The following is a 16,550-nucleotide window of genomic DNA, read 5'->3' on the forward strand; positions in this document are numbered from 1 at the left end:
GCGATGTCGCGATGTTAGCAAATCCTCGGTCATCTGCTGCCATAGCCCATTAACGCCAAATTTCGCGCTCTGTCCTCGCGAATACGTTCGCTGTACGTCCTACGCTTATTTATGCGGTTATTTTACGTGGTGTTGCTCGTCTGTTAGCACTGACAACTCTACGCAAACGCCGTTGCTCTCTGTCGTTAAGTGAAGGCCGTCGGCCACTGGGCTGTACGTGGTGAGAGGTGATGCCTGAAATTTGGGATTCTCGGCACACTTATGGCACTGTGGATCTCGGAATACTGAATTCCCTAACGATTTCGGAAATGGAATGTTCCATATGGCTAGCTCCAACTACCATTCCGCGTTCAAAGTCTGTTAATTCCCGTCGTGCGGTCACAATCACGTCGGGAACCTTTTCCCTTGAATCACCTGAGTACAAATTACAGCTCCACCAATGCATTGCCCTTTCATACCTGGTGCACGCGATACTACCGTCATTTGTATATGTGCATATCGCTATCCCATGTCTTTTGTCACCTCAGTGTATATCTGTAACCAATAAATATTGCTCACGTGTTTTATGGAACAGCCAACGGCCTTGCCGCAGTGGTAACACCGGTTCCCGTCGGACCACCGAAGTTAATCGCTGTCGGGCTGGGCTAGCACTTGGATGGGTGACCATCCGGTCTGCCGAGCGCTGTTGGCAAGCGGGGTGCACTCAGCCATTGTGAGGCAATCTGAGGAGCTACTTGATTGAGAAGCAGCGGCTCCGGTCTCGGAAACTGACATACGGCCGGGAGAGCGGTGTGATGACGGCATGCCCCTCCATATCCGCATCCAGTGACGCCTATGGGCTGAGGATTACACGGCGGCGGGTCGGTACCGCCGCTACCGTTGGGCCTTCATGGCCTGTTGTGGAGGAGTTTAGTTTAATTTTTAGTTTTGTGGAATATTTTATTCGAATTAGTTTGTAGTATCACCTCCTTAAATATTTACTATTCCTTCTGAGACACTCTGTATAGTGTAAAGTCGTAAGGCGTTCTTGAGAGTGAGACCCCCAAGGGATTATTCACCTGTCTAGTTGGAAAGCTTAACCTTCCCCCTCTCATAACAGCTCCTTCTGTTCGAGATGTTTTTGTTTTGTGTTTTAAGTGTATGCTGTCGGATCAAAAGTATCCCAACACTTATTAGCGGACATTAATATGAGATGTGTCCACCCTTCGCCTTTATGACGCTCCAACTCCGCTGGGAACACTTTTAATGAGGTGTCCGAAAGTCTGCAGAGGAAGGACAGCCGATCCATCCTCGAGAAGGTAATGATGTTAGACGCTGGAGTCTGTAGCCAAGTTGACGTTCTAAGTCATCTCAAAGAAGTTGTGTTAAGTTCTGGTCGGGACTCTGTGCAGACATGTTATTGTCCACAAGCCATTGTGTCGCAGATGCCGTTATATGACAAGGTGCGTTGTCATGCTGGCATGACAATATTCCTTACTGTGCACAGAAGACGATGCTGTCAAATGTATTCATATCCTTCTGCATAGAGCGTTTTCTTAAGCACAATATGGGGACTATATCCTAACCATTAAAACACCCCAGCCTCGCCCATAATGCGCTGTTGGCACCAAACATGATGGCAGGTAGCATTCCACAGGCATTGGCCAAACGCAAACCATTACATTGGGCTCCCACAGCGAATAGCCTGATTCAAGGCTCCAAATCATCAGTTTCCAATCATTCCCTGTCTCGTAGCGTCGCTCTTCACATCTCAAGGATCCTTAGCATGACAACAGACACGTGTGGCTGATGAGCGAGTGCTAGACCACCGTACTCTATTCTTTTTAATCCACTATGCACAGTAATTGTGCTAGCTGGACAGCTGGTAACATTTTGGTATTCTCGAGTGATTCCTTTTTCTGATTTCATACGCTCTTTTACAGTTAGCCTCCTCAATGCTCGACGGCCCCTGTCCTCAGCATACGAGGTCTGACAGGTGTTGGTTTATCTGTGGCGTTTCCACTTCGCAGTCACATCACCAACAGTCGTCTTGGGCAGCGCTAGAAGGATTGAATTGTCCGTGGTGGATTTGTTCGAAGTCACTGAGATCTCCTGAACCTTCCATTCTCCTACTAATGCTTCTCTGATGACTACATAGTACTCTTCTCCTCCTTTTATACTGGCGGGTCCTCCCGGCGAAACATCTAGTTTTCAAGACCGTATTAGGTAGGGGTGTCTGGATACCCCTGACGAAATTGCGTATCAGTCCAGCGTGAGTACTGCCTCGAGATGACTGGGTGTTTGTGTTGTCCTCATCGTTTCATCATCGTTCATGACAGTGGCGAGATTGAACTGAGTAAAGGTTGGGAATTTCTACGGGCGCTGATAACCGCGCAGTTGAGCGCCCCACTATCCGAAACATCATCATCTAGTATGAGTAGTTATGAGTTCGTGTGGAGTTTGGTGCAATGCTTTTATTGTTGATTACCGTGGGTCACAGATGGTCCGGGGTTAAAGCAATGCTGATACACAGCTTGCTTCACCAGACTAGAACACAGGAGGCGCCGATCTTAAACAGACCAATCCAATGTAAGGATAACCATAAACAGTGTCACATATCGTCTCTTCAATAGATTGCACAGAGGTTTGGAGTTCAATCTGTGACATTAGCAAAATGTTTAATGATTAGGAAGCTCGTGCAACCGCCTCTGCTTCTTTCCATACCAATTTTTTCGGACGGAAGTTTTTGCCACCACAAGGATTCGAACCAGCTACCACGGAGCGGAGAGCCAGCGTACAAGCATGCGCTACAGAAATAGGTTACGAATAAGAGCGTTCCAAGGATCTGGTCTGGGGTGGGGGGTAAGGGGAGGTGGTTGTAACACTATTGATGTAGTGGTTCAAATGGTTCAAACGGCTCTGAGCACTAGGGGACTCAACTGCTGAGGTCATTAGTTCCCTAGAACTTAGAACTAGTTAAACCTAACTAACCTAAGGACATCACAAACATCCATGCCCGAGGCAGGATTCGAACCTGCGACCGTAGCGGTCTTGCGGTTCCAGACTGCAGCGCCTTTAACCGCACGGCCACTTCGGCCGGCTAATGTAGAAGTCAATGATGAAATACACTGGCGGAAAAAAAAATCGCAATGCGACAGAAACTGAAGTTGGTAGGCGTGTTTCTACAGCTGTAAGATGATGTCTATTCATATTTCGCGTCAACCTCATTAACAGTGGCGCTTGTAGCGCCGCTATGAGGATGAAAATTGGGTTTGCTTTAAATACACGCTGTATCGGTCGAGTACGTTAGTAACGTTTGAGACTGCACGTGATGAGCTGATGTCAGTCAAGAATGATTTTAAGTCGACAAAGACACCATTATTAACACCTCACTGAGTCTGAACGATGTCGTGTAATAGGGCTATGAGAAGTTGGATGTTCGTTCTGCAATATTGCGGAAAGACGTGGAAAGAATGTAGCCACTTTACATGATTGCTGGCAGCGGCGGTCACGAGAATTACAGTCTCAAGAAGACTGGGCTCCGAACTCTCACGTAGAACTACCGAGAGGAAAGACTATCGTATTCGGCGATTTGCTTTGGCGTATTGTACTGCATCTGCAGCAGCAATCTGAGCAGCAGGAGGCACCACACTAACTCAACGGAGTGTTACAAATCGGTTACTTCAACGACAGCTACGAGCCAACAGCTCTGTAGGGTGCATATCACTGATCCCAAACCACCACCATTTCCGACTTCACTGCTGTCGAGCAACAGCTCATTGCAGAGCAAATTGGAGGTCTGTTGTCTTTCTGATGGACGCTGGTTCTGCCTCGGTGCCAGTGTTGGCCGTGTGTTGGTTAGAAGGAGGTCAGCTATGGGCCTGCAACCACCCCGACTGCGAGCTAGGCACACTGGACCTGCACCTGGAGTTATAGTCTGGGGTCAGATTTTGTATGACAGCAGGTGCAATCTCGTGGCTATACCATGCATCCTGACTGCAAGTCTGTGCGTAATCTGGTGATTATACCTGTTGTGCTGCCTCTCATGATCAGCATTCTAGGGGTTATTTTCCACATACCGCTATTGTAACCTACACTACTGGCCATTAAAACTGCTACACCACGAAGATGACGTGCTACAGACACGAAATTTAACTGACAGGAAGAAGATGGTGTGATATGCAAATGATTAGCTTTTCAGAGCATTCACACAAGGTTGGCGCCGGTGGCGACACCTACAACTTGCTGACATGAGGAGAGTTTGTAACCGGTTTCTCATACACAAACAGCAGTTGACCGGCGTTGCCTGGTGAAACGTTGTTGTGGTGCCTCGTGTAAGGAGGAGAAATGCGTACCATCACGTTTCCTACTTTGATAAGGGTCGGGTTGTAGCTTGTCGCGATTGGCCTCGTTCGTATCACTAGCAGTCGAGATGACAGGCATTTTATCCGCATGGGCTGTAACGGATCGTGTAGCCACGTCTCGATCCCTGAGTCAACAGATGGGGACGTTTGCAAGACAACAACCATCTGCACCAACAGTTCGATGACGTTTGCAGCAGCATGGACTATCAGCTCGGAGACCATGGCTGCGGTTACCCTTGATGCTGCATCACAGACAGGAGCGCCTGCGATGGTGAACTCAACGACGAACCTGGATGCACGAATGGCAAAACGTCATTTTTTCGGATGAATGCAGGTTCTGTTTACAGCATCATGATGGTCGCATCCGTGTTTGGCGACATCGCGGTGAACGCACATTGGAAGCGTGTATTCGTCATCGTCATACTGGCATATCACCCAGCGTGGTGGTGTGGGGTGCCATTGGTTACACGTCTCGGTCACCTCTTGTTTGCATTGACGGCACTTTGAACAGTGGGCGTTACATTTCAGATGTGTTACGACCCGTGGCTCTATTCTTCATTCGATCCCTGCGACACCCTACATTTCAGAAGGATAACGCACGACTGCATGTTGCAGGTCCTGTACGTGCCTTTCTGGATACAGAAAATGTTCGACTGCTGCCCTGTCCAGCACATTCTCAGGATCTCTGACCAATTGAAAACGTCTGACGAATGGTGGCCGAGCAACTGGCTCGTCACAATACGCCAGTCACTAGTCTTGATGAAGTGTGGTATCGTATTGAAGCTGCATGGGCAGCTGTACCTGTACACGCCATCCAAGCTCTGTTTGACTCAATGCCCAGGCGTATCAAGGTCGTTATTAAGACCAGAGGGGTTGCTCTGGGTACTGATTTCTCAGGATCTATGCACCCAAATTGCGTGAAAATGTAACCACATGTCAGTTCTAGTATAATATATTTGTCCAATGAATACCTGTTTATATCTGCATTTCTTCTTGGTGTAGCAATTTTAATGGCTAGTAGTGTAGTATGCTCTACCGTGTATCGTCATGCTGCCTTGGCCCGCTCGATCACCAGATCTGTCTCTAACCGAGCACTATGGGACATCATCGAACGGCAACTGCAGCGTCGTCCACAAACAGCATTAACCGTCCCTTTATGGACCGACCAAGTGCAACAGGCATGGAATTACATCCCACAAACTGAGATCCGGTACTTGTACGACACAATGCATAGTTCTTCGCATGCTTGCATTGGTCATTCTGGCTGATACACCGGTTATTAACGTACCAACACTTCACATTAGCAACGGCTTATCTCGCGCTTTCATTAAATTTTGATCTTACAATTAAATTTTGATCTTACAAAGTTAATCATTTAAATATACTCGTATATCCTAGACAAATGTATCCCCGAAATTTCATTACTCAACTTTAATAATTTTCTGGTTTTGCGGCTTTTTCCGGCAGTGTAGTTTTGAAATGTCGGGGCAAATGGTTTGGGGTACGTTTGTTAATTGCTGTTCAGTATCCACTACGTGTTGCGTTTTTATTAAGTATACCCAAGTTACGACGTTAGGTTTTGCTGTATCCGAAGCTTGAATAATTGAACGAACGTCTTCTTCAACCACGAATCAACACTGCCTACATCGACCAGCGGCACAGTTCACAGAAGTACATGAACTGGAGCGTTTGCTGTAAGAAATCCACGCTGGTTTGTTAATCGCGTCGGTGTATTGACCACCTGCCACGCCGTCTTTGCGGCACCTGTAATTAAGGCGGCTAGCACATTAATGCCGTCGACCATCGATTCAGAAGTCCCCTCTCCCTGGCATCATTATGCAGTGAGTGTGCGGTTTGCGTGAGCAATCACACCTAATTGATTAAAACGGTGACGTGTACCGGGTTATTACGGCTTTACGTAACTCGCCATTGGCCATGCAAGCTGAGGTAAAAGAGCGGCGCGGGTGAGACGGCCGGATCGCCTTTTATGACTTTCTCCACTTCCACCCCAGGAGTTCGTCACGTAACCTTAAAAATCTTCCTTTACGAGACTGGCATAAAACTCAGGTGCATTTCATTTGACCAGTCTCAGACTGAGAATGCTCGTAAAAATAATTTACCCGTTTCGTTACTGCGGCTCTTAAGTTTGCTTCGCCATGAGTCCCTAGCATGCTTCTCTGCGCTTTCCCTTCTATTACTAAGAAAACACTACATAAATCAGTATATACACGCGGGATTTCAGTACCGTACGGCAATCCGTCCTCTATCTGCACCTTCCGCTATGAGCAACGGATGGGAAACATGAAATGTGTTAAGCTGATAATGTGGAATATTTTACGAGGGTTGGAACTTTAATAGGGGCAACTAATTATTTACAGCTCGTACAAAATAGATACGTGTTTCACAGTTTTACTGACCTTCAAAGTAATCACCAGCATTGTGTATAACCTGCTGTCAGCGCTGTGGAAGTCGCAGGATAGTCTTAGCCTATATCCTACGACGATATCCTACGACTTCCACGTAGCTGGCAACGGGTTATACACAATGCTGGTGCCTACTTTGAAGGTCAGTAAAACCTTGAAACACTTATCTATTTTGTACGAGTTGTAAGTAAATAGTTGCCATTATTAAAGTTCCAACCCTCGTATTTCTAAATTTTTCAGACCATTCCATGTTGTTAGCAATTATTTAATATGAATTTTGTGTTTGTTTGTCAGAGCATGACGTCAGAATACTCCCTAAAAATAGGCGAATTGCCGTAGTAGTGTCCCTTTTAGATTACCGTATTATTCATACATATGCTGTCAGTGGGGTTATGGCTGTCAGGGCCAGTTCTTACATGCAAAGTACACAGTTTCGTCTATCGGTAGATATTTAGTTCCTAGCTATTGGCATAGGGAAACTGCGATTTCTGCGAGGTGTGTTCAGCAAGTAGTGCAACACATTTTTTTCTCAATGGAGGTTAGTTTTGTTCAGTTAGCTGATACACCATATTATTAATCACTATTTTGGCTACAATACACTATTTTTCAACGTAATCTCCGTTCAGTATCACGGCCTTACGCCACATTACTGGGTCAGCCTGTGTGCCCACATGGTACACTCTGCTCGTCGACGGCAGTGCCAACATCTTGATGCATCAATAACTGCCCCATCATCCACATACTGCTTCGCATGGAGTGCATCTTTCATTGGGCCAAACAGATAGAAATCGGAAGCTGCGAGATCCGGACAGCAGGGTGGATGAGGAAGAACAGTCCAACGACGTTTTCTGAGCTATTCACGGATGCGAAGATTTGTGTGAGGCCTTGCGTTGTCATGAAGGAAGAGAAGTTCATTTACATTTTTGTGGCGACGAACGTGCTGAAGTCGTTTCAACTTTCTGACGGTATCACAATGCACTTCGGAGTTGATCATAGCACTATGAGGGATGACATCAAACAGAAGAACACCTTCAGCGCAGAAGACCGTCGACATTACTTTACCGCCTGAGGGTGCGGCTTTGAACTTTTTATTCGGAGAACATGTGGTGTGGTGCCACCCCGTGGAGTGCCGTTTTGTTTCCGGTTCTAAGTGCTGAAATCATGTTTCATCTCCTGAGACGTCGTTCGACAGAAACGTCGCGATCAGCCTCGTAAAGCACAAGTATTCCGCACAGATGGTCCTTCTTTGCCCTTCATGGTCTTGTGTTACGCGGCGAAGAACCCAGCGGGCACACACCTTTGAGTACCCCAAGTGGTGGATGAATAGTCAGCACTATCAACAGATACGTCCAGTTGCACAGCAAGGCGTTTGATTATGAGTACCCCAAATGGTGGATGAATAGTCAGCATTATCAACGGATACGTCCAGTTGCACAGTGAGGCGTTTGATTATGAGTACCCCAAATGGTGGATGAATAGTCAGCACTATCAACAGATACGTCCAGTTGCACAGCAAGGCGTTTGATTATGAGTACCCCAAATGGTGGATGAATAGTCAGCATTATCAACGGATACGTCCAGTTGCACAGCGAGGCGTTTGATTATGAGTACCCCAAATGGTGGATGAATAGTCAGCACTATCAACAGCTACGTCCAGTTGCACAGCGATGCGTTTGATTATGAGTACCCCAAATGGTGGATGAATAGTCAGCATTATCAACGGATACGTCCAGTTGCACAGCGAGGCGTTTGATTATGAGTACCCCAAATGGTGGATGAATAGTCAGCACTATCAACAGCTATGTCCAGTTGCACAGCGATGCGTTTGATTATGAGTGCCCCAAATGGTGGATGAATAGTCAGCATTATCAACAGATACGTCCAGTTGCACAGTGAGGCGTTTGATTATGAGTACCCCAAATGGTGGATGAATAGTCAGCACTATCAACAGATACGTCCAGTTGCACAGCAAGGCGTTTGATTATGAGTACCCCAAATGGTGGATGAATAGTCAGCATTATCAACGGATACGTCCAGTTGCACAGCGAGGCGTTTGATTATGAGTACCCCAAATGGTGGATGAATAGTCAGCACTATCAACAGCTACGTCCAGTTGCACAGCGAGACGTTTGATTATGATCCAACGATCACCCCGAAGAGTTTGTCCGACGTTCCAACATTGCAGCAGTCACAGCTGTGTTCGAACGGCGGGCAAGCGGGGGAGATTTGACAGATTTGCGCGATCTCTTTGCGATTATGAAAGATGTCTCGCCCAACGAGTCAACGTACTTTTGTTCACTGCCTAGTCTCCGCAGACGTTCTGCAAGCGCCTACCAATACCTGAGATGCTTTGGTTTCCCGCCAAAATAAACTCAGTGACAGCTCTCTGCTTGGAACGCTTCTCCCTTAAAGAGGCCATTTTCAAGGCTACGTATGGCGCCGCCACCTATCGGAACTTCATGAAAATATAGGCCGAGAAAGAAAATGTGTTGCATTAGTTATTCAGTGCTACTCACAGTTTCCGAACTTGTAGCAAAATGTGAAGTTGTTGGACTTCAAGTAAACACCTACAAAAAAAATGTTGTTCAGTTTGTAGGCGGAGAATGGAAACCTAACGATCGCCACAAGAGCTGTAGAGGCAGTTACTGAAGAACACAGGCGATGTTTCCGCCGTAAAAAACTATGATGGAAGGCAATTGGAAGTGACTGCATAAACTTCGTGCTTAAAATACCAGGCATATTGGAAAGAAGAGTTTTCGGACAGTACGTTCCACCCGTTTTAATTTATACCTACGAAACATGCATATTAAGCGAATTCGTAGAAGGGTATCCGCCCAGTTCACGTCGTAATTTCTCCACGATACCTTGGCAAACAGACTTGTTGCAATCTTCAGATGGTTCCTGATGACTGATGAGATTCTTCGAGTTAGTGCTGGTGGCCTCTGACGCCGACTGTAGCGAAATGTACATGGAAGATTTCGAGGAGAAGACCATGGAGCAAGCGCAACTGAGGCTGAGACCAACTAGTTTCTACTGGTACATGGCTGATACTTTCGTCGTTTGGCCATTTCGCTGGGACAGCTTAGATGAACTTCTCCATCACCTAAACTTGCTTCACCCCAACATACAGTGCGAAAGAACATGACGTCCTGCCATTCTTTGACGTCTTGATGAAACGGAAACCAGATAGCTAGCTGGGACACAGTGCGTACAGAAAATCTACACACACTGATCACTGTTTACTTGCCTCCGGTAGTCACAACAACTCACAGCGTGAAGGCGTTTTACGCACTCTTGTTCACAGGAAGCGATCCACCTGCGATCAAGACAACCTTCCGACTGGAGCACCTGGAGGCGACACTCCGATGAAATGGGTACAGCAAGCAGGTAAGGCGTGGGTTTATAAAGGCTGTACATGGTCAACAGCAGAAAGAAAAAGAGGAGCACAAACCTCTGGCGTGCGTCTAGTTTGTCGGCAATACCCCTCATTTTGGGGTAGCATAATGCTAAATATATATTTCGTCCACCCTCTAAAACCTTGACACTAGTAGGTTCAATAAAGCATAATCTAGAGCTTCGTAAATCAGTGGCTTATCAAATCCCCTGCCAGTGCGCCATTGCGCACATCGGGGAATTTATACCCACGGAGAAGAGAGGTGTCATTCACATAGAAGCCACTCTGAATTATGCCAGGCCACCAAATCACCCGTGGCCGGCCATAGTACGGAAACTGGTTTTTCCCTGTATGACGACCGGTTTCACACTCTGGAGGTATATCTTCAGATCACATAAAACTAATACTTCATGTGCCACGATTTGCAAGGTGCCAGTGCGCATAAAAACAGCTGCTTTTTCGTCAGTGTCTAAAGCAGAACCTCGGAGAGTATGGGAACAGTCGTTTGTTTGTCTGTGTAGTGTAGTTTACCATGGTCTTTAGTATGGATAGGAACTGTGATTGCGACTTGAGCTGGCGACTTTCGCTCTCAGCTCCACGGTGTGTTGGCTTCTGTTATAGATAGAGGCTACAGTGGATGATCATCACTGTTATGGGCCGGCCATGGGGATGCAACGGACGCCAGCACACCCACGAGTCCGCCGATCGGTCCGCAAAGGTGGCGAACCCAGTTACTACTCGCACTGAGGTTGACCCCTCAGCCTGCAAGACCAGGTCAGTCACAGAGACTAGGATTACTGGTAGATGGTAGTTGCAGAATAAGGCGCATTATTGCGGCTCCATAAGGACATGGCTGCCCAGGAGGGGAAGGAAGCCATTGTACACTCCATGTGCATACCGGGTGGGATATTTCAGACGGAGAAAGGGTCCTTTCGGATGCCATGAAGAGCGCAGGGTGCAGCCAATTGCAAGTAGTGGCCAACATCGGTACCATGATGTGTGTCGCTTTGGATTGGAAGAGATTCTCTCTGGTTTTGAGCGGCTATCTGAGGTGGTAAAGGCTGCTAGTTTGGCTTGCGAGATAAAAGCAGAGTTCACCATTTGTAGCATAGTTGATAGAACCTACTGTGTATCTCTGGTACAAAGTCCAGTAGAGGGTCTGAATCGGAGGCTCAGAGGGTTCTGATACCGACTTGCGCCAAACGGTGGTGGGGTTCCAGTTTCGATTTCGGTTAAATAGGTCAGGAGTCCATTACCATCAGGAGGCGGCTACGTGAGTATCAAGAGCTGTGTGGCGTGGACTGTGTGTGTTTTTTTCTTTTCTTTTTTAGGTTAGAAGATCTCTGGGTAGACAAAACGGGCTTCAGTCTCAAAGGGTGCAGGTCGAACACAGGAAGAACGTAGATCTAGGAACTGTGAATTGTCGTACCTGTAGCTGTATTGGGACAGTACCAGAGCTCCAAGCGCTAATAGAAAGAACGGATGCTCAAATCGTAGGCACTGAAAGCTCCCTGAATCCGGAGATAAGTTTAGTTTAAAATTTTGCTAAGGGCCTACCGGTGTTCAGAAAGGCAAAGGTAAATACAGTTGGCGGCGGCGTGTTTGTTGCTGTTAGAAGTAGTTTGTCTTGTGGCGAATTTGAAGTAGATAGTTCCTGTGAGTTAATACGGGTACAGGTCATCTTTGACAACCGGTGTAACATAGTAATTGGGTACTTTTACCAACTCCCCACCTCAGATGATCAATTGGTGAAAGTTCAAAGAAAACTTGAAAGTTATGGTTTCTATCTACCCTCGATATCTTGGCGAAAATACGTGTTTAAATCCGGAGGTACGCATAAAACATTATCCGAAATTTTACTACGCATACTCTGAAAATTATATCCAGCAGTTGGTTCATGCGCTCATTCGAATAGCAAACGCTTGTGAAAACACATTTGTCCTCTTAGCAACAAATAATCCTTAACTCATAAGGAGCTTCAAAACGTATATGGGCATTGGTGAACACAGGGCTGTCGTTACAAGACTGAAACCGTAACTCCCAAATCCACCAAAAATAAACGAAATCAAAAAAGCAGATAAAAATTCGCTTGACGCCTTCCTGAGACAGTCCTCCAATCCCTCCAAATTGACAATGTAAGTGTACACTTGATGTGGCTTGAAGTCAAAGAAACAGTGTCGACAGGAATCGAGAGATTTACACCGAATAAATGAACAAACAACGGAGCTGATCCTGCTTGGCACTCAAAATGGGTCAGAACTTTGTTGCAGAAACAACGAAAAAAACTTGTCAAATTTAAAGGGACGCAAGATATTCAAGATTGGCAACATTTTACAGAATCTCGAAATTTGGTGCAGACTTCAGCGCGAGGCGCTTATAACAGTTTCAACAACGAAATTTTCTCTTGGAAGCTGGCAGAACATCGAAAGAGGTTCTGGTCGAATGTAAAGTAGACTAGCGGCAAGACAACAATCAATGCCTTCTCTGCGCGATATCAATGGAAATAACATCGATGACAATGCTGCTAATGCAGAGTTACTAAACACAGCCTTTCGAAATTCCTCCACCAAGGAAGACGATGTAAATAACCAAGAGATCGGAACGAGAACAACTACGAACATGAGTAACATAGTAGTAGATATCCTCGAAATAGTGAAGCTACTTAAATCACTTAATAAAAGCAAGTCTTCTGGTCCAGACTGCATACCAATTACGTTCCTTTCAGAGTACGCTGATGCAATAGATCCGTACTTAACAGTCACGTACAACCGCTCACTTGACGAAAGATCCGTATCCAAAGACTGAAAAGCTGCACAGGTCGCACTAATTTTCATAAAAGGCAGTAGCAGTAATCCACTAAATTACAGCCCCATATCATTAACGACGATATGCATTAGGATTTTGGAACATATATTGTGTTCGGTCATTACGAATTACCTCAATGAGGACAGTCTGTTGACACAATAGTCAACATGGATTTAGAAAACATAGTTTTTGTGAAACACAGGTAGTTCTTTACTCACACGAAGTGTTGAGTCCTGTCGACAAGAGATTTCAAATTGATTCTGTATTTATAGATTTCCAGGTGGTTTGGACACCGCACCGCGCAAAAGGGCTTGTAATCCGAGTGTGTACTTATGGAGTATCGTCTCCCTTACGCGGCTAGATTCGTGATCTCCTGTCATAGAGGTCACAGTTCGTAGTACTTGACGGTAAGTCATCGAATAAAACAGAAGTGATTTCTGGGGTTCCCCAAGGTAGTGTTGTAGGCCCTCTGCTGTTCCCTACCTATAGGATGTTTCCGTAAGAGCGTGCTAAAATGCAACAGTGCATAGAGAATGCTCCACTGAACAATTTGAGGTAGGGAACCTGGGAGGGGAGAAGGCAGCTTAAGGAGGTATGGAAGTAAACTTCTCTATCGCTTTGTCTAGCATTACTGTCTCCTAGCAGTTGCAACTGTTACAATTAACATGTGTGTAAGTTTACACGTACTGCACTGTTTATTTACGTGTACATTCTTTATTTCCTGCAAGGTAACAAGTAACTGCCATAAATGTTGTAGTTGCCTGTGATGTGATTCGAAACACACCAGGGGTATTTGTCGGGGTGCGTCAGAATCTCGTTCGCCAATGTCATTCTTCCGTTGAGATCGATGGCCGTCAATTTCAGCACATTTTGTGAGATATAGTACAAATGGTATGTTCACTGAGTCAGTGACGGTATTTGCAGTTAATTGTAACTAATTTAAATAAAAATGTACACAGTAATATGGTTTTATTCCTATTATCTCCTTAAGCTGACTTCCCCGACCCCAGATTCTCCACCTCAAATTGTTCGGTGGTGCATCCTTATGTCCTGTTAAATTTTTTCACGCTCTTACGTAAACACCCTATATACAGTATAGGCTAAACGACTTAGGAGACAATATGAGCAGCCGTATTAGGTTGTTTGCATGATGCCGCCGTTTATCGACTAGTAAAGTTATCAGAACATCAAAACTAATTGAAAAACGATCTAGATAAGATATCTGTATTGTGCCTAAATTGGTAATTGACCCTAAGTAATGAAAAGTGTGAGGTCATCCACATGTGTGCTAAAAAGTATCCTTTAAACTTCGGTTACACGATAAACCATTGAAATCTAAAGGCTGTAAATTCAACTATATACCCAGGAATTATAAGTACGAACAACTTAAATTGGAAAGAAGACATGGAAAGTGTTGTGGGGAAGGCAAACCAAAGGCTGCGTTTTATTGGCAGAATACTTAGAAGATACAGCAGATATACTGAGCAGAATACCTACACTACGCTTGTCCGTCATCTTTTGGAGTACTGCTACGTGGTGTGAGATCGTTACCAGATAGGATCAACGGAGTACATCGAGAAAGTTTAAAGAAGGGCAGCAGGCCTTGTATTGTCGAGAAATAGGGGAGAGAGTTTCTGGGACATGATACAGGATTTGGTGTGGACATCATTAAAACAAAGGCTTTTCTCGTCGTGGTGGGATCTTGTCACGAAGTTTCAAGCACCATCTTTCTCCCCCGAATGCGGAAATATTTTGTTAACGCCAACCTACATATGGAGATGAGACCATTATAATAAAATACGGGAAACCAGAGCCCCACAGAAAGATATAGGTGTTCCTTTTTTTCGCGCGCTGCTCGAGAATCATTGTGAGTGTGGTTCGATGAACCCTCTGCCAGGCACTTAAGTGTAATTTGAAGAGTACCCATAGATGTACTCACTCGCCTCTACGGGGCCTAGAAGTTTGTAACTGAAATTTCCAAACACACTGTCTTATCTATCTGACTGCTGTGTTGATTGAAGTCGTGAAATTTCCCTACAACTTCGCTTCCGCCGTTTTTACTGGAAGTTAAGAGGCTTTCTTGTGAAAAACTTACAAATAAATTACAATCAGAGCATTGACTCTGGTTGGCCACTACTTTCTCTCATCTCTGTTACAGCATACGAATCGCGTGGTGGAAGAACTGTGTGTCTTTTGAAGATATCCATGAATCGGTTCAATCTTGCATTTGTTCATATGACTGCTCAGCCAGGGTGGTAGTCAGAGGATACAATGTCTGGAGAATGCAGAGGCTGTGACAGAACTTCCAATTTAGACGTTTCCAAATGTGCTTAAACGGGTTTTGCACTATGGGGTCGAACTTTGTCCTGCTGCAAAATCACCCTTTTATATTCACCGCTGTACTGTCGCCGTTTGTATTTCAGTGCTCAGCCTAAATGCATCAGTTGCTTTCGATAACGATCTCCTGTGACTGTTTCCAGATGTTTCAGTAGGTTCAAAACGCCCTCTTTCTTTCGCCGCCATGCCTGTCTTCGATCGAAAATCACCGCTATCGAAATGATGAAACCATTCTCTGTACGTTCTTTCACGAATAGGTGCCTCACCACAGGTCTTACTCTGCATTTTATGAGCCTTAGCCGCAGATTTCTTCATGTTAATGCAGAAAATTAGAACTTCCCGCAAATAACGGGAACTGGGCTCGTAAGTTGACATACTCAGTCGACAATAACTTTATGATGCAATCACAAATCAACTAATATTTTGATGGCGTTATATTTACAAATATCTAAGCTTATTGGATGACACTTACGATCTAGCATCTGCACTACCACTTGCCGCTATTGCCGTCTATTAAAAAACGTCGGAAGCAAAGTTGTAGACATAAGACTTCCATTAGTCCTTACATGCGAAGTATAAGATGTCTGAGAGGGACTGGTGGTGGTGGCGAGGTAAATAACCAATAATTCTGCCCTACTGTTAATCCTTTAACTGACGCTGGTAAATATATACACCACTGGTCTACAACTGGAATTACAATGTATAATTTTTTCCTCCTGATTTATTGGTGTAAATATTTGCCTCCCCATACCTCACGGTCGATATCAAAAATGTAAGAAATGAGCAGGTTTATTCATTGCTATTCCAAAAGCGTACATAATAACATGCATTTCATTGTTATGCTGGAGAAACCTTTTGCCACTTGGGAAAGGTTAATGTGTAAGTGACGGAAATGAGAGCATAACTCCGCTTCATGCTCCACAAAAAAAAAAATTTAGATGACTGAATATACAAGATTGGTACTTCAATCTGGCTGTTCCTTTTGTTTGAAACCTACCCCGGAAACTGTGTCGAAACTGCCGCTCTCATTTAGTCTAGCTTTCGTTCTTCATTTTCTCAAGTGATGTAGAGCATATTATGCTATGCTCTTGTCATAGTTGAGTTAGACGCTGAATTTTATTGCGTAGAGATATGGAAGCTTCATAAGTGACGCATTTCCTGCAGCTGCCAGTTGTCGCAACCTCGCGTGCCGCCGTGAACACTTGTATTCTCTCGTTACTGAAGCTTCAGTAACCGCATTCGCGCATT

At 45.2% G+C, this 16,550-nt stretch overlaps 1 pseudogene; it reads left to right on the top strand.

Moving 5' to 3' along the window:
* The first annotated feature begins 573 nt into the window (after nucleotides 1-573).
* On the top strand, nucleotides 574-691 carry LOC126475990 (5S ribosomal RNA; annotated as a pseudogene).
* Nucleotides 692-16,550: the final 15,859 nt, after the last annotated feature.

The sequence above is a fragment of the Schistocerca serialis genome, chromosome 4 (assembly GCF_023864345.2).
Source record: "Schistocerca serialis cubense isolate TAMUIC-IGC-003099 chromosome 4, iqSchSeri2.2, whole genome shotgun sequence".
Lineage (NCBI taxonomy): Eukaryota > Metazoa > Arthropoda > Insecta > Orthoptera > Acrididae > Schistocerca > Schistocerca serialis.